Source organism: Sinohyriopsis cumingii, unplaced genomic scaffold (assembly GCF_028554795.1).
Source record: "Sinohyriopsis cumingii isolate HCF-2022 unplaced genomic scaffold, ASM2855479v2 utg001944l, whole genome shotgun sequence".
Taxonomy (NCBI): domain Eukaryota; kingdom Metazoa; phylum Mollusca; class Bivalvia; order Unionida; family Unionidae; genus Sinohyriopsis; species Sinohyriopsis cumingii.
In genome coordinates this window covers 171,878-190,800 of record NW_028316088.1, presented here as the reverse complement: position 1 = coordinate 190,800, position 18,923 = coordinate 171,878, and the positions used below count along the sequence as shown (strand labels likewise).

The 18,923-nt window shown below is 35.4% G+C and overlaps 1 protein-coding gene across 6 annotated transcripts in view; it reads left to right on the top strand.

Moving 5' to 3' along the window:
* Positions 1-18,923, top strand: part of LOC149771334 (protein madd-4-like) — a 243,736-nt gene that overhangs the window by 77,672 nt on the left and 147,141 nt on the right. The window contains exon 1 of one of the 6 annotated variants that reach the window (XM_089948613.1): positions 4,043-5,053. The exons of the other annotated variants lie outside the window; for them this stretch is intronic. The gene's annotated coding sequence lies outside the window, so the exon portion shown is untranslated. Of the gene's footprint in view, positions 1-4,042; positions 5,054-18,923 lie in introns of those variants that run through there. 6 annotated transcript variants of the gene reach the window in all.

Below are 18,923 nucleotides of genomic sequence, written 5' to 3'. Positions count from 1 at the left end.
ACTATTTGAATGCCCTGCCGGGCAACTTGACTATGCATCGGCTAATGGAATGCCCGGCCGGGCAACTTCACTATGCATCGGCAGCATTTACTGAAGTAACACCTCTACAATGCCACATACATGATAGTATGGACAGTGTAGTTTGTTAAAATTAATATACCTATACAAAAAATGAAATGCAGCTTTTTCTTCGAGCATTGACACAACTAATGCAGATTTGACCTCCGCAGACAAGATGCAATTTTACTTCTCGCCAGTCATTGCCTTGCATATTCACTTAACAGTGCCATCGGAATTATGACGATCTCTTTGAATATCGAAACGATTTTTGGGCGTTATTGTTGGAGTTTTGTAAACAAACAAAAAAAATGGAAAATAAATATTATGTAACATTCCGATCCATTTGGTATTGGATACTGGAATTTGGTGATAAGTGCAACTTTACTGACATTATCATTAACTGTGGCATTGGATGTGGTAATGTTGTTCATTGTGAGGACAAGTAGATGTTTCTGAGATTATCATCTGTTATTTATTGTGAGATAGGTTGTTTGCATGCACAAAAGGAGAAGGAAAACTTCAGCTTTTGCAACTTGTAGTCAAGAAATGCGGAGAGTGGCTTTTTGTGTCCGAGTGATCTAAGGCCTCGTGTGGCTGAATAGTCTAAAGCACTCGGCTTTGCCGTTTGCTTCCAACTCATCGCTGTCCACGTGGGTTTGAGTCTTGGGCTCGCCAGTGTTGATATGTGAGAAAGCTTGCTTGTAGCTTCTCATGGGTCGGATTTTTTTACGTTTATTATCCTGGGTTCTTCCTCCACTAGTTACTGACCGCCATGTATAGCCCATCTTGCGCTGATGAGCAGCTTTAAACCAAAAACAACAGCTAAGTATAACTTTTTTCAAAAGCAAACATTTTTGGTTGAAAGTGTTGTTAAAAATGCGAGAGGAGAGCAAAATCAACTTTGCATAATTAACACGGAGATTTGTTTTTCGTTTTTAATTGAGTTTATGTTTTTTTTATATTTCCTATATTTTCTTGAAGAACTTCTTGTTTATCTAAATATTGTTTAGATCTGAAATGAACATTAAAACTTTTTGTTCTGTTTTGAAAACTGACCTCCCTGTCATAATATATTACCCGATTTCGTCAATATTAAAAACACTATGCAATAATATCGACTTTAGTTAACTATAAATGCGCCATTGTCCATTCAGCCGTCATTGAAATCAAATTTTGTCGTCAGAATCGAAACCAACAATACTGTTGGCTTAATTTCGTTCGTCTGGTGTAAGTGGACAAAATCTACAGGATTATACAAGTTTCCAACTGACACTTGTAAGTGGATCTATCCCTATTTCAATACATAGGTGATGTCAAATCTCTCTTGCATTAACTTCATAATGTCCGATAAATCATTGAGACCGGTAAGTGCAGTCGAAAATACTTATATTTGTTCAGTGGATCAGAGGATTCTCTGTGCCACAGTGGATATAGTTTACCAAAGTTCGTCGAATATAAGCTTCAATCACCAACCTGGATTAAAAGAATCCAAAATGGCACAAGCTCAGAACGGCTGGTGTTGAAAAGTTGCTTTGGGCAATTAAGATCGCGTTTTCTTTCTACACTCACCCTTTTGGATAATTGGGATGAAGACAGTTTTATTTAAATTTTTAACCAGTTTTTGTTTCACATTAAATCACTTTAATTATTACATATTTGTGTTGATTGGTTAACCACAAATCATATGGCTTTATTAATTTCTCGAAGATCAAAGTAGCATTGTACATACACTAACAGTCAAGTCGGTCGGTCTTAGGATATATATAAGTACAAAAGACCCGCTTGGTTTGTTTGACCCAGCATTACTTAATGGAATTCGACTGCTCTGGTGGTCTAGTCGTTAGAGCATCCGCCTTGAATACGGGAGGTCGCGGGTTCGAACAACGGCCGAATCATACCAAAGACAAAAAATTGTCTTTACAGCTGCCTCGCTAGAGGCTAGTGTTAGGACTGGTCGGCCTTGTGTCAGGATAATATGACTGGGTGCGGCATGATGCCTCAGTTCTAGACATCACTATTAACTGCCACACTGCAGACATCGTGGCGATATGACTGAAACATTTTGAAAGCTACGTTAAAAATCCAAATTACATACATACATACATACATACATCAAGACGACGTCAGCTTTAATACTTCCATATTCATATATTACCTCAATAATATATCCAAAACATGAAACATCAATTATTTTCAAATTATGCATAATAATTATACACGTAAAGATGGTATCTGGTATCGTGCCCGTCCGCCTTTTTGGAGTCAATAATGTTCAGTTCTTTTGTTAAAACGAGGTGTGACCAATCACATTTGTTATTGTAAAATAAATTATTTATTTTATGTTTTGTGTTAGACAGTACCGACCATGCTCGCTTATAAGACGGATCCAACTGCAAATTTCATTGACCCAGATTTGCCGTCGTATATGCGCCGCCAAAACTGGGTCTCTGAATTTTGTTTTTTAGTTAGCAGTAAAACAAACGTCATAGACCCTGAACTGTCACATGTGACGTGAGATCTGTGTCCATATTGTTTGCAGGTGGACATGGCTTACGAGCAAGTACAGACGGTGAAATATCAGCTTGCCCTCTCATTTTACTCGTTTTTCGTTTCGTTTTCGGTTTGATTATAGTAGATAATTTACTTTTGCTGTGAAAGTATTACCTAATTACAGATCTTTGTTGTACGGAATGAATTGAACTTATATATTTATCTACTGGAGCATTGTGGATATTTTTATATAGTTTATTTATAATTAATTTCCTTGAGAGTACCAGTTAGCAAATAATTCTCTCTCTCTCTCTCTCTCTCTCTCTCTCTCTCTCTCTCTCTCTCTCTCTCTATATATATATATATATATATATATATATATATATATATATATATATATATATATATATATATATATATATATATATATATATATATATATAATGAAATAGGCTGTGTACAAAGAAGATTATTTCTTTTTAAGCGTCTTAATTAACTGGCATTAAGATAGGATATAACTGATACGTTTCTTTATTTATCTTTATACAAGAGGTGTGGTTTGGTGATGTAAGACAGTTGTTCTTTAGTGTCGCTACTGTAGTTTCTTTATTTCTTCATATAATGTATCCAGATAGATTTTTAAAAAATGCTCTCTCTCTCTCTCTCGTTTCTTCAGTGACATTCTCTGCACTTTACAAGAATAAATTAGACATTTGTTAATATTTCAGCATGGTATACATCGTGTCACTCTTCCATTCAATTATATAGGGACAAATATTGTGTGATAGTGGTAGTAGGCGGTACATATGTTCACAATGACTTCAGTAGAACTAACTGCGGCTTTGCTCATTTTACACTATTATGTTTGTTTGTTTTTTGTTTGTTGTTGTGGGTTTTTTTTTTTAAAGGACTAACATTCTCTGTGTAACCGTTGAAATGTTGAAGGCTGGGTCAGGGGAAAATCGGTACATCCCAACAGAATAAGTCATGTACTTCGATTAGATACGGTGGCGGACAGACTGGACTGGAGTGTGCCGCTATTTTATCAGTTCATTCCGCGACTGTAATGTACAAGTCTGATCTAACTGGCGCATTCTCACCTGGGCCAGGTCAGATGTCAAGACCTTAGATGTTCAAATTTTTGTTTTAACATGGGTCGGAGCACATCATTCGAGACTGTACAGGTCGAAATTTGAGAGTGAAGGCGGTTCTTTATTGTGTGAGCTGTTGATAGGTTTTTGAGACTGGAAAAAGATATTCAGACCTTTGTGCAAATGAAACATGAAATGACAATAAAGTAATGGTGCCTACGGGCTAATGAAATGCCCTGTTGGATCAAGTTCTCGCTAACGGACATGGACCTATAGCAACGCTTCTCCATTGGCGTGTTATGTATATGCTAATCGTATACGTGTGGCTCATAAATTTAGATATTATTTACAATCTCAGGGGAATTGCTTACAGACAACATATTTGATGACACGAGGATCACAATTCCTCATATTTTACCGTTGCAGGTAGCTGTTAACATGTTTGACTTTCATCCTTTGGAGGTATATTTAAAAGCGGTTATTATGCTTTGACATAGTAGACTGCTGTAGGTTCTGATGAGATTTTAATAACGATTTGTACCAATTACATGCGATTTACGTAAACTTTTAATACAGCCTGATTCAGTATGTGTCATTTACATGAATTAAAAACCACAGGTTGAAAAACATCTGAAATTGTAGTATGCATTAAGATATTGTGGAAATTTACTGACAAGAAAAGATACCGTGCTGAAAAGATCGGCTACGATACAGTACTTTGCACAGTTATTTCAGAAATTAAAAAGAAACATCACGAGATGTTACAGAGGGACCTGATATATATAGTTTTTGACGTGCGTGAGAACAAACGAATGGGTTACACCTTTTGCGTATCTAGCAAAATTAATAAGGACAGCAATACAATTTGTTGATTTGAACTAACTATTAATTGCAATATGTAATTGAAACGGACACGTTTTCTTGAGGCTAACCAGATAATAGCATCGGAATAAAGGAACTTGTAGCGTTCTATTAACTTTGTTTAGAGTTGATTTCCACATATATCAGGCTATTTAATTGGTATGAGAGACGTATAATTTCAGTGGCTTCCTTGTATAATCATTCAGTTGGAACACCATTCTCATTTGACAGGAACACCAGAACAATTCATTGGAACACCATAAACATTTGATTGAAGTACCATAAACATGTAATTGGGATATCATGCAGATTTGATTGGAAAACCCCAAGCATTTATTTGGAATACCATAAAAAAAAACATACCAACTTCAATCGAACGGAAGAGGCAACATTTTTCTGTATGTTGTCATTTAGAGATACAGTGTTGTTCCTGTGAGTGAGGATTTCCATTCCATGGTAGATTCGTCTTACTAGAATCTTAGGCAAAAGAATCCCGTATTGCATATCCCTTCGGTGAGAGCTTACAAGTGTGCGAGACATCGTTGATATCGGTGAGTACGTTAAAATACTCAAATCTTCCTTTAAATGTTAAATGGGACTGTATTTATAGCATTCAGAAATGTGTTATATGCATCGCAAATAGTAACAGGTACCTTCATTATGTAAGTAAACGTTTAGTACCGCGGCGCTTTCGGCGTGAGTAAACGGTGACGCCGGTGCTTACTCAGGAGACTCGTTATCGCAGGTATGATTGGTCAATGTTTCATCAATAACAAGGTTACAGTAAGTGTTGACAACGAGGTTCAGGATCAAAAGGTCAAAGCTCAAGGTCGCTATCTACTGTTTTCATTAAGATTTAAGATCACATTCTCTGGACCCGGCATTGTGGGAATTATTAGAGTCGACCAATGTTGTTGTTGTTGTAGTGTTTAACGCCATTTTTCAGCACAAGATAGGCTATATATACATGGCGGCCAGTAAAACTGGTGGAGGAAGAACCCTGGAAAACCCCGGGAAGAACCACCGACCCACGAGAAGCTACTGGCAGGCTTTCTCACATACCCACGTTAGCCGTCGACCAATGTTAGCAAGATTTGAAGTTTTACCAAAACCTGAATTTTACCGCAGATCGCATGTCATGTGTGTACAAAAAACAATACACGGTTGTAAATAAACACATAAAACCATGATGATCATGTTGCGTATTAATGAGTGACGAATATTCCCAAATATAGAAACTATTAGTAGGTAATTAACATTTGAATTTAGAAGTAAAGTTTGCTATGACGTAATTTATAAGTACTTATGGACCGTTCTGTTATATAAATTACGATATTAGTGATTCACGGGATTGCAATAGAAATGGTTCACATGTGATTGCCACAGAAGTGTTTCACGTCTGATTGCAGTATATATGGTTCACGTATGATTACAATAAAAATGGTCAACGTGTAATTGCAATAGAGGTGGTTCACGCTTGATTGTATTAGAAATGTTTCACGTGTGATTGCAATAGAAGCGGTTCGCGTGTGATTGTAATATAAATGGTTAACGTGTAATTGCAATAGAAATGTTTCACGTCTGATTGCAGTAGATATGGTTCACGTATGATAACAATAAAAATGGTCAACGTGTAATTGCAATAGAGGTGGTTCACACTTGATTGCATTATAAATGTTTCACGTGTGATTGCAATAGAAGTGGTTCGCGTGTGATTGTAATTAAAATGGTTAACGTGTAATTGCAATAGAAGTGGTTCACGTGTGATTGCAATAGAAATGGTAAACGTGTAGTTGCAATAGAAGTGGTTCTCGTGTGATTGCAGTAGAAATGATACACGTGTAATTGCGATAGAAATGGTTCTCGTATGATTGCAGTAGAAGTGATTCAAGTGTGATTGCAATAAAAATGGTTAACGTGTAATAGCAATAGAAGTGGTTCACTTGTGACTGTAACAGAAGTAGTTCACGTGTGATTGCAATAGAAGTGGTTCGTGTGTGATTTGGAATGGTTAACGTGTAATTGCAATAGCAGTGTTTCACGCGTGATTGCAGTATAAGTGTTTCGCGTGTGATTGCGATAAAAATGGTTAACGTGTAATTGCAGCAGAAGTGGTTCACGTGTGGTTGCAGTATAAGTGGCTCAAGTGTGATTGCAATCGAAGTGGTTCACGTGTGACTGCAGTAGAAGTGGTTTGCGTGTGATTGCAATAGAAATGGTTAGCATATACTTGCAGTATCAGTGGTTCACCTGTGATTGGAATAAAAACGGTTAACGTGTGTTTGCAGTAGAAGTGGTTAACGTGTAATTGTAATACAAGTGTTGCACGTATGATTGCAGTAGAAGTGGTTCACGTGTGATTGCAATAGAAGTTCACGTGTAATTGCAATAGAAGAGGTTCACGTGTGAATGCAGTAGAAGTAGTTCACGTGTGATTGCAATACACTTGTTAACGTGGAATTGCAATAGAAGTGTTTCACATTTGATTACAATAGAAGTGGTTCACGTGTGATTGTAAGGCTAAGCGTATCAAGAAGTTAAATTGTATTTGCTATAAAATGCTAAGCGTTTTCAAGGCTTGCTCCATTTATTTGTTCCTGCACCAATTCCATTTGATAGCAGTTAAATCTCTTATTCTATCCAAGAGAGAATTAAGTCGGAACATTTTCATTCGCGTATTAATTATGATTTAATATTTTCGCGCTATTTACTTGTTAATAAGTTATAATGTGCGCACAAAAATAATTGGACATAGTTCATGACTAATAATTCTTTATGTTATTCACCGTTTAGCGTGTGTGTGATTGTGATGTTTAACGTAGCTTTAACAATGTTTTAGTCATATCGCTACGATGTCTGCAGTGTGACAGGTTTATAGTGATGTCTAGCACTGGGGCATCAGGCCACAGACATGTAGCATGATGTCCCACCCAGTCACATTATCCTGACACCAGGCCGACCAGTCCTAACACTAACCTCTTAATGCTGAGCGCCAAGCGAGGCAGCTGTTAGTACCATTTTGTAAGTCTTTGGTATGATTCGGACGGGGATCGAACCCACAACCTCCCGCATCCGAGGCGGACGCTCTAACCACTAGACCACCGGTGCTGTCACACCATTTAGCATTATTGATATTTTTATTGTCAGTCCGTTGAACATGAGCTATTGAAAGTTGATTCAGTTTATTTTATACTTCGAGCAAAGGTAAACAATTTGCCTTCCAGTAAATGAACGTAAAACAGAGATTAAAGCTGAACCAACCATAGAAAGGATTTTAAGGGTAGTAAATACTACTCCATCAAGAGAACCATAAAGTGAGAATTAAAAATTTGGCAGTAACAATAACCAACGAAATAAATGTTTGTTTTTCCATGGTATCAAGGAGCGTGTAAATATTACACAGTATCGAATGAATATTAAAGAGTTTTAATTTTTCCAGTGTAATTTTTGTTAATATGTCAGTTTTGGTAAATTCAAGAGAACACACTTCACGCTGTTAACGCGTTAGCGCAACTAGATATGTAGTAGATTCAGTTGTGAAAATTGTGCTCTGCAGTTTTTGTATGCACGAAACTTTATAGTAGACTTGAAAACAATCATGACGTGTCGTATGTGTATGTATATATATATATATATATATATATATATATATATATATATATATATATATATATATATATATATATATATATATATATATATATATATTATTCAAAGGATGAAGCTTGACACGGTTTGTTTATGGAGTTAATTATTTAGTCCACACATATTTGAACTAAATGATACCATATCATTATACTCATATTAAGATCCTAATAAGTACAGGCAAACATACAAGATATGAACACATTATAATGCTGGGTCGAAAAATACAAGTCCCGGAAACAAAGGTTTGCATGTTTCCTTAGTTTTACCCTATACCAATATATTTAAGAGTATTTCAGCAAATATGTTACTGCACGTGCTAAGGACATTTTATTACAAGAACTATTTGGTCATTTTCTTGAATAACATCTTTTGATTGATTTCGATGTGCTTTAATATTTCATTTTAATACACTTCGATGTACTTTAATATCTCATTTTAATACACTTCGATATACTTTAATATCTTATTTTAATACACTTCGATGTACTTTTTCTTGAATAATATCTCATTTTGATACACATCGATGTACTTTAATATCTCATTTTAATACACTTCAATATACTTTTTCTTGAATAACATGTCATTTTAATACACTTCCATATACTTTTTCTTGAATAACATTTCATTTTAGTACACTTCGATATTCTATTTCTTGAATAACATCTCATTTTAATACACTTCGATATTCTTTTTCTTGAATAATATCTCATTTTAATTCATTTCTGTATACATTTTTTAATAACATTAATTTAATACATTTCAGATCTCATTTTAATACAATTCAATGTACTTTTTCTTGAATAAGATCTCAATTTAATTCACTTCAATATACTTTTTCTTAAGAAAAGGCTCACTCACTACAAATTGTCCATGATTGCAAAAGAATGTCCTGTGGTAATTTACTGGCATCTAACAATATATTTAAGGTCTTTTTAACGATATTATGGCGGTCTATGGAATTGTTTGAGTTACATACCTTAGTGTTATCTACGTTTCCATAAATCCTACTTGACATATGTAAAAGGATTTTCACACCAATTTATACAACCCATTACTCGCCGGAAAAAGATACAATGTAAATATCTTACGCTTACGAACTCCACTTTTATATATTGCCGTAAAAGTAATCTTGTTCCAAGTCTTTATTGTACCTGTAATTAATATTGACTGGACAGTAGAGTAGTCAGATCCAAGTCTTTATTGTACCTGTAATTAATATTGACTGGACAGTAGAGTAGTCAGATCCTTGAATAGTTGCGTAGTGATTCTTTCTTCTCTTTCTTCCCATACTTGTTCTTCCTTATCCATGAATATTCTTTTGATGGACGCTTTTCTTTCCAACTCTTTTTTTTTTCGTGGTGGTGATGTGTATCTTTGGCAAGTAACATTTTAGCAAAGCAAATTCCGTTGCTATGGACAGTTAAAGCTGACAGCTGTGATGCCTTAGGTCTGACAACATAAAATATACTGACTTTAGTCACCCTTTTCGTCCGTCCATCAGTCCGTCTCTTCCTCCGTTTACTCTTGTAACGATCATAGCTAAAGCTATTGCAAATAATTCGAATCTATTTGACTGGCGAATTTACTCATTGTACATGCATCTGCCTTTCAAACGTTTGGTTATTCAAGTCCACTTGTCTTGGCGTTATTACCCTTTATCTACCACACTAAATTCTCCGCTGCAACAGATCTCTGTAAGTTGGATAGTTCCGAAATCATTAGCTTATTCGGATCGAATTTGGTGTGTACTTTGTTCAGTGGATCTAGATGCACCTATAACGGGCTGAGTCTTGTCAGCTTTATGTGTGACAGAGTTGTTGTCCTTTACGTTTAATTTGTTATCGTTGAAACCTAGTGTAATGTGGTGCATATACCTACCTATACGTGCATTCCATGGTTTAATTCTCGTCTATCCTATTTTGGAAAGAGTTATGACCCTTGTTAATCAGCTTCAAAATCATTACACGGTCTGTTGTCTATAATCAGCATAGATCGAGAACCATTAATTATATTTTCATTCATCTCTGTAGACATATTGTCTCACAGACTTTGATGCATCCATTAATAGTTTTGTCTATTATGCTTTGTTTAAGGCACCGTACTGACCCTCGTGGATCAGTTTCATTTTTCTTTACATCGTATGTTGTTACACCGGATGTTGTTTGTAATCAGCATGGCTAAAAATAAACATTCAGTGCATTATGACAGTACTATAGTCGCTTAGACTTAAGTGTGCCTTCATGGGTTTCCTCTTGTCAGACTCTTTTTGGACAGAGTTATTGCCCTTGTCCGTTAATGCCATACCTATAGATGGTACGTTGTTAGTAAGCAATAGCATGTCACAAGAACCATTCAACATTTTTCTGCAATTTGATGTCACTATTGAATCTTGAACCCGAATGTACCCTTTATGAGATACGATGCTCTGCTTTGTTTCAATACGGGGCTCTATGTGACACTGTCCCTCTGTCAATTTTTTTAAAAAAAACAGCAACCGGTGTATCATTCCAACTGGATAAACACTATTCACTCCAAATGGACGAGATCAACATCTCGATTGCTTTTGTTTGTTTGTTTGTTTGTACCACTTTCTCTTTACCGTGGTTGTTATTATGGCTAGTCCATACTTGTAAGATGACTCTCTCTCTCTCTCTCTCTCTCTATATATATATATATATATATATATATATATATATATATATATATATATATATATATATATATATATATATATATATATATATATATATATATATATATAATCAGTTTTCAAAACAAGTAATGCAGTCTTATTCTTAATATTTTTTTCTCCAGCACATTTATGAGTTGAATCATTCCAACATGTGTAGAGTAAGAGATTTCATTATAATATTATTGACAAGTTACTTTGGAGACACTAGTGGACTTAAATAATATGTCTCTCTACTATCTTGGTGACCTAAACGTGTCCAGACTGTGTAAATATTCGAGATTAAAGCGTATATACGTTCAAGGTGGACCCAGCCTTTGTTTGCCAAGCAACTAGTGTATATTCTGTTGTCAGCAAAATTATTAATTTACAACCATGATCTAACAAAACCTTTTCAATAACTAGGAACGTTTGAAATACAGGCCAAATCCTAATCAGTACAGTCAAGACTTAGTGTTGATGTGCAAAATCCCTGTGCTTTCTGTGCGTGCCAGATATGTGGCAGAAAATGTGAGGGTTCTAATCCTACCACTGAATCAGTCATGACTGGTTAACAATCGTGTGTCCATGGGCAACGCAAGTTATTCAAGTTGTCTCTATGCTAAATAATATTCTCCCTTTGCTTACAATAAAATACCAAACACTCAATCACTTTGATGTTTGTTGGTCATCTTCTTTAATTTACAGTATGATTAAAATGTATTTTTAGCTCTGGACATTTGGGCATATGTCCAGACCTAAAAATACATTTTAGCGATGTATATGAAATTAATTAGTATGCAATAATGGACCGTTTTTGAAATTATTATAGTGAATAGTATTTTTCTTAAGACTTAAAACTATATCAAGGGGCATTACTGATGATCAAACAAAAATCCATGCCCGATAGTGATGCATGTCACTGATAAATTTTAAACGAAATATATACTATCATTTTTAAGAACAAAAATAAATTGATGCATACATCATTCTTTCTTTTTCAAATAAGGACGGAAATGCTACAAAAAGTTGCGCCACGCCGTCTTTACATGCTATAAAAATGGCAGTAAATAATAAAGACTGCTATTTTGAATGAAAGAATACGACACTGGTACACAAATATAACACAGTGGTGTTTCCTTTATATGTTAAAGTTGCTTTAAAATGTAAAAGCTTGATTCATTATCAGTGCTTAGCGTAGATGGATACAATTGTTAATGTCTCGTAAACATTCAGCTTTGGAAGTACCAGACGTCACTAGAAGACTACTGCTAGTTGACTGGTTTGGGGCATTTTTCTATACATGCTATACATCTAAAATTTCTGTTTTCGCCCTTAATTTGAAATATTTGTCTTTTTCGCTGCTTTACTTTTAAATCCCCAAAGTATTTCCGAAAGATGTGTCGTCCGAGAAGATAGTTGAACTCGTGTTATATCCCGCCCAGCCGACCTGGATGTTGAAATCGTGTTTCAGCTGGTCGTGAACAGAAGGGCAAAATCACTGGTCTTTTACCACTTTTGAAAGAAAGTCCTTTAAGAAAGACGTAAAACAAATGGATAACCCTGTTATTTATCGGGAATATAATATGGAAATGAAATTCATGGGTGGGACGACGAACTTAGCTACACGTGTTTGCAGACGTTATCTGATTATATATTACGCTCAAGATAAGCTAAGTCTGGCATTTCCGTGATAATTATGTATATAAGCTAAAAACATTTCTAATAAACACAACATACCTGAACAACATAAGCATTCAATCTATCAAAAAATTAATGACTTGGAAAATATAGGCTTCACAGGGCTACACCACTTTTTTTTTTACACTAGGAGAAAAATTATTTATGATAATTCAAACCCACGCGGGGTTGCCATGGTTGTTCCGAATGCATAGCACTCGCTATGATGTGTTAGTGGTCTTGGCACTTACTGGGACAACAGAAGAAATCCGCAGAACTTGACACCATGGTGTTTTTTTTGGCGAGAATCTATGACAAACTGTACACGCAAATCATTTCGCAGAATCGACTTATTCTAATCGTAGATACTATCTCTCATAACGTTCTTTGTCTTGAAAAAACACTTCAGTTTCAGATTTATGCAATTTGTTTCCAAACTGAAATTGTGGTTTTCGATAAAATAGAAGAAAAAATATACCGTTATTAGTCGATCTTACTCATACTCCAGGTCTGAAAAGTTTAAACTATGCTGAAGACATTGGTGAATTTTTTTTTTTTATTTGGCTGTTTTCGTTTTTCATTGAGTAGTCATTACTTTTGGATATATTAACGCCTCATTATTTACAACGAGGATAAGCTGACCTATTTTAAAAATTAAACTAAAACAGATCCTGAAGTAATTTGTAACAGTAAATATGGTTGTTTATTTTTTGATAAATGATTCTGTCGTTTGTAAATTGGAATTTGTCGAAAATCCAAGTATATGTTATTGCCTTGCACAGTCTCTGACATCCAGACAGTAGAACTTTTGTGATCATGACTCATCATCTCTGAAGAATGTTTTGCCCCTTTTGTCTTCTCCCAAATTTTACTGTATCGTCGCACAGCTGTTGATTTTTTTTTTTAATCAATGTTTCCACATTGATATATGTCATAATTCCGGTTTAAAGGAGTCACTGGATTTCTGCAGATGTTATTATTTTGAACTGTACTAACCATTTTCAAGACTACATAAATCGGTAAGAAAAGGACACGGTCACTACCAGTATTATAATCTAGTTTCACTTTTGAATCTTTTATGCATTATTGAAGTTTACCGTAATGTTTTCGCGTGTGTCGTAACCTTGCCATTTTAAAATTAATATTACTTTAACGTTTTAACGTAACTTTATACAGTCGAAATAGACTGTGTACTAGATCTTATGCAGTATGCTAAATGACACAAAACCACGTTTTGATCCAGTCTGGCTATTCCTTCTTCGGTTGTTATCTAGCAGAAGTAGGTCCAGTCAGTATGCTCTTCTTTGCCGGCCCTTGATGTGTCTCCAGGCATGATGTGGTGTCATTCTTTGCCGGCCACTGAATTCATATCTTCAGCTGATCAAGTATTGTCCCCCTTGAGGTGTCTCCCGGCATGATGTGGTGTTATTTTAACATTGTTACAGATCAAAGTATTTCATATCTCTACAAGTGTTATTTGATTCAGTGGCGTCGTTAGTGGGGTGCGGACCGCACCGGGTGACACCATCTCAGAGGGGTGACACCAAAATGAAAAATTGCAAATTTTACAGAGCACACACTGCTCGGTCTAATCGGATTTCATAAGCGGATAACCGATCATAGTTAAATACATGACTAGCAGGCACATGGTACCACCATGCAGTCTGCAGAGCGTCTGGTGCTTATTTTGAATGAGATACTTTTACCTTCTGACCTTCAGTTAATTTGTTTTTGTTCTTGTCATTTTTATACTGTGGACTTATTTTAAGAAGAAGAAATCCATGGTGGAAGTCTGGAGGGGGTGACACCATGAGTTTACCGCACTGGGTTTCACCAACCCTAGCGACGCCGCTGATTTGATTTTAATGAAACATTGAAGAGCTAAAAGTGTTTTTATAACCATAGAGCAGCTTTCGCATCTGGAAATAAACATGGGATATGTTTACTAATTTGCCTCATCTGTTAGTGCCATTATGGTTTACAACAGTTATGTTTTGCCATGCTACCTGCTTTGGTTGATTCTGCGAAAGTCTCACAGCACTTCGTGATCGGCACCTTTCAATGAATCATTAGTGACAAATTTTAAAGTGTGCTTATGAAAAATATTGAAAAGTGAAAAATTGAATTTCAGTGTAATAAAGTTTTATCTCGTTAAGTATGTGACAGCATGACGATGAATGGTTAGGAATAATTTCGTTCAGTCCATTGCCCCTGACATGCCTAACGATTCCCGGGAACCTCTGTACCCTGCAGTCTCGTTGGTCAAGAACCTTTGATCATTCACATTGAGTCGACCAGTATTGCCCGTCACACCATCGTCACCGAATATATCATTGCATACAACATCCGGGTTAAACAACCCCAATGGAATTTAATAACTCCCCTGATCAGATCAAAATTAAATAATCGAGCCGTTTAATATACGAGACATGTTAAATTGCGAATACATAAACATGCCTGACGAGTGCGTGCACGTGAACTGACTTCGTTACGCATTCAATACTTCTATCATAAGAACGGATCTACTAGAATATCTTTATAACAGCCATGTTCATACACACATTTGTCTGCCACGAGAATGATCGCACTGGATTATCAAACGAAAACTCGAACGTTCCCATCGTTTTACTCGTGCAACATACAAATGAATTCAGCAATAAAATGTCTGATTTATAACAGAATATTGTCACATACCACTGCTTGCATAAAAGCGGCAGATTCCTGACAAGACCCGTATGCATTGCAATGATATAGAGCAACCTACCAGTTCGTATTACGAATGTGGTTAAATCCACGGCCAGTGATCATTGGGTAAACGATCAACAAAATCCCATTTCACCCTTATTCCCTGAGTTTTGTGCGTGCGTCAGCATATGACCTAAAAACATTACTCGAAATCGACAAGGTTTAAACCATGCAACATGGGCAGAGTGGTACGTGGCAACGGAACCAAATTTACATTTATGTTCATATATAACACCAAAGGTACTTTCGAGTATACAGTTTCGAGAAAATAAACAAACATTATTTCTTGATATTGACATTGCTGCATTCTTGTTTAACTCATTAAAGCTGTTGAATGGAGTACAATGTATTTTCGTGCCATTATGCATGTTTCATGAACACAATAAAATTAGTGTTGTGCTTTGCTGATTCATTTCATTGACGGCGCATATCAATGTGCGCTAAGGGCCATGAACCTAGATAGATTTTTGTTTTAAAAATATATTTGAGTGGTCCAGAGATTTAAATTTGCAAAACAAAATGACTATGTGTGTAACCCGGTTGTCTGGTCCATCATACTAGTGTATAAGACAGCATCAATGTGCATACTACAGTCCAGGGACATGGGGTTATTTTGGCCTGATTTTGCATGCAAACCGCATTGGTTTTGGAGGAAACATACTAACCTTTCACTACTGCCATACATTCTGATGTAACAGTCAAAGATATTGTGCATTTATTTGCTATAATACATTTATTTAATTTCATGAATACTATTTTTTTTAAATTGCATGTCACTGATATTTAATTCGGGTATGCGTATCCTCAGAAGGAAATCGAAAGTATGATAAAGATATTTTACTCTGATTATTTAACATTGTTGCTTGGTAACGACAAATGAAAATAAATTCATACCCACGAATACAAGCTATTTCATTGCACCCATTGTACTGAAAGTTTTGTCTGTATATATTATGCGTATTATCATTCATGATAATAGTTAATAGAGGTTGTTTGGTTAATCTTTTAAAAAAATAAAAATATATTGATCATAATAACTTTGCGCTCTTGAAAGAGGTCATCCATTCATAAGTTTGAAAGTTGAGTAGTACCTTTAAATCCAGGTAAACATCACATGATCCGATGTCAGGACATGAGTTCTGAAAGGCCATGATGACCTAATTTCTGATTAGTCAGTGTGAAAAGAGATGGTCTTGTTTACGGATTAGATTATGATAGCGCGATGCTTCTATTGCATTTTAGTAATCTATATAAAAATGTTTACTGAGAAATTAGGTTTTCTTAGTAGTACTACAAGTCTTGGGAATTATTCCGTCATACAGAAAGAATGTATTTTTTTAATCATTCATTTGAATTACAGTGCTCGAAATATTCAGATTAATTGGAATAACATTTGTACGGAATTAATGTGGATTCATTTAAAGACATTTTAGCATTATATCATAGAGTTTTTTCTGTACTTTTGATACACCAGTACATTATTGACATTCGGAATACCATGGACATCATTCAGATTGCTCAATACTTTTAGACTTAATGGAACTATTTAGGACTTTGGGGTTTTATTCACCACACTGTAAGTTATGTTTACTTTTTCATTTTGTATTTTAGGGAAATACATTTTATTTTGAATTATACAAAACTTGCGGATTTTCGTTCTTTCTTGTTACTTTTTTTAAGACCATGGAGTCGTAACAAAAGTCAGAAACCTATAGGCTGTTCCTGTTATGAAATGTCCGTAAAATGATTGCGACAAAGATAAGCAGGCATCTGTCCGTACTGTATTATGCCAATTAATATATGTTGTGCTTGATGTGGCTACTTAAGTGCATTTTTGTGTATTGCATATGATTTTCTAAGAAGTAGAATTTTTAAAGCACGTATGTTCGTGTCGATTATTTCCATGCGAAACATCATCTAATCCAGATCTCAGATATCACATCTGCTCTGGAGGTCGATGACAAAACATCATTTCTGACCTATCTCCTGCCTGTTAAAAAGGTCTCGTTGCTCCGAATTTTTGCAGAACAGTGGCGAAGAGGTGGCAGGGGACATTTTCGTAAATTGGCCCCATGCAAATTTCATTACTTAAGGCTATGGTTTGACTTTTTCAGCTAATATGTTGTAATAATTAAAAATATGGATATATTTGTGAATTTGGTCTTTCCTGCTTGTGTTGTTACTGAATTATGTGAGGTATGTACACATCATGTAGTCACCGCACAATGTATCGCCAGTGAAATACTAACAGTCGGCTAGGAAGCAGAGCTAGCCACTTAATGCAGTAGATACGTTGGTTCATTGCAAGTAGATTATCTTAAAATCTGCCTGGATGACAACTATATTAAGTTTCATCAAGCTATTACGTACACAGTGGTTTTCAAAATTATCACTTAGCCAAAGGGCTCGTGTTTACGCTAAGAGAATCACGTGTTCTCAAAAGTGTCATTCGGATATGAAAAATGCATGTAAAACTTTGGGGATGGAGAGCATCAACCTTGTATTCTATGAATTTCCACTGACTTGTCAGGTTAAGTGAAGGATATTCTTAAGTTTTGCTTTATTATATCTATCCATCAATATGGACCTTTTTGACCTCACTCGTGCATTTTATTTTTATGAATTTTTATATTAGGCATGTGTATGCAACATTAAATTTATGCGTATAAACTTCCCTGTCATCTTTAAGAAAACCTGCTATTTGTATTGGTGCAGTGAACCACATCTGTTATTATTTTCTTGTTCTTTGTGCATATGCAAGTAATAATTATACATTTGCCTCATGATATTTCCTTCTTTTATTCTTTATGCATACTTTTTAAGTTAGCTAGGCAATGGTGTAGGCACCCCCACCCCCACCTTGTATCGGCATCACTAGAACAACATTACCAGGTCAGCAATTTTTGTCTGTCTGTCGGGCTAAAATTATTTTTAAAGTACATTTTTAATGTAACTATCTGGTGATATTTTTCTTGCTTTGTACACTTAAAAAAAATATTCAACAAATATTTGCTTCCAGTTAGAGAGGTTCTATCACTGATAACTAAGAGCACGTATCATAGCCAGTCACCTTTTGCAACTGTAAAATCCATTCTTAGCATTCAGTCAACATTGTCAAGGAATTTATTTCTTCTCCTGGCTATGACAGCTCAAGGAAAGGCAGACATCTTCCATTGCATACAATTTTAATTCTGTTCAAGAAGGCAGTCTTAGCACACATAATACACAATGCAATCCTTTTTGCCGCAATGTAGTCACTTTTCTAAAGGAGTAATAATATTATTTGTGCATAAAATATAATTTCATAAATAATGTCGAAAAATGTGATATGTACAAAACCTTTGACAGAAAATATTCTGCACAAAATATTTAAGGTGGCACGAGACAGTTTCGTAAATTGGCCCCTGGCAAATATCTTGACTTAAGGCTGTAGTTTGACCTTTTGAGCTATTTTTGTGTAATAATTAAAGATATGGATATATTTGTGAATTTGGTCTTTCGGGCTTGTGTTGTTCTTGAAAATGACGTGAGGAATGTACACCTCATTTAGTCACTGCACAGGATGTAGGCAGTGAAATACCAACAGTCGGCTAGGAAGCAGAGCTAGCCACTTACAGCAATAGTTACGCTGGTTCATAGTAGAATATCTCAAAATCTATTGGATGACAACTATTGTGAAT